The sequence below is a fragment of the Sus scrofa genome, chromosome 8, assembly GCF_054392235.1.
Source record: "Sus scrofa isolate SSC_HxYL_T2T_F1_AM1 chromosome 8, Sscrofa_HxYL_maternal_Yorkshire_Landrace_v2.0, whole genome shotgun sequence".
NCBI lineage: Eukaryota > Metazoa > Chordata > Mammalia > Artiodactyla > Suidae > Sus > Sus scrofa.
Window position 1 is genome coordinate 56,182,501 of NC_139390.1, and position 1,184 is coordinate 56,183,684.

The window sequence follows — 1,184 nt, forward strand, 5'->3', positions numbered from 1 at the left end:
TGGCGATGACACTGCATGCCATGGAGGTGCTCACCTGTCCTTTTTGTGGACACCTTTTCCGCGGTGGTGACAATGGATGCCCTGGCTGCCGTTCGGAAATGAAAGGTGAAGGCCAAGGTCCACGGTCCGTGGTCGGCGTGGTTCGTCTTCAAGGCCACGGATGAAGAAATGGGCTCCAGGAGGAAAGAGTCCAGGCCTTATGCCTGCCCTGCCTGGAGAATCCATGTCGCCACACAGCGATCCATCCCGATGCGTTCGTTGGTCCTGCGACGCCCCCTGCCGTAGGCTGCTTTTTATAGTCTCCGAAAAGGTCCGCCAGATGGCTCCCGGGGTGGGCCTGGGACGACCAAGTTCGGGGCCGGAAGAGGCCACTTCCAAGTGGGGGAGGAGTTACAAGTGGGCGGCAGACCTGAAGATAACCTGGAGGGGAGGAAAAAGGAGGGGAACCGTGACCGAGCGAGCCGGAGGGGAGGGGAGGGGAGGGACGATGGGATGGCACCATCGGGAGTCCTGCTCAAAGAATTGGAGCCTCCTTGAGACATGCGACCACATCCATCATTCCAGAGGGAATGGAAGCATCTTCCCCATGGTTGTACAATGATACATGTCCTTCAGAGTCCCTGAGAAAAAAAGGAATACAAGGCAAGATTTTGTCCGTGGAGGGAAGGGGGGGGGGGGGGGAGAACAGAGGCTCCAGACTTTGGATCTCTTGGCACAGGGGCCTCCTGCGCCGTATGGAAAGGACTGTTCCTAGGGTGCTCTCAGAATGGGATTTCTGGGTCCCACGAACCTTGTGTGTTGGACAAAGAGGCAGAAAGAGGGGTTCCCGGCTGGAAAGCCCAAACCACAGCTCTTCAGATGGGTAGGGAAGGGCAGACAGACTTCCGGCCCCAAGCAGTGATCTGGACCTCCAGAGGCCTTAGGACGACTTCACTGAGAACACGCAGAATCCGACCCAGCCACAGCGTCCTCTATACCTAGCTCTGTTTCACTTTCTCTGTCTCTCTCCCCTCCTCCTCTTTCTCCCTCTGATTCTGCCTCTCACTGTCTGCCTATCCTCCGTCCCTCCCTGTCTGTCTCTGTCTCTCTCCCTCACAAGCACACCACCGCGGGTCCCCCCCCTCCCCCCCCTTCTTTCTCCCCCCCCCCCCCCCCCCCCCGGCATATGCTATTATCCTTTTCCT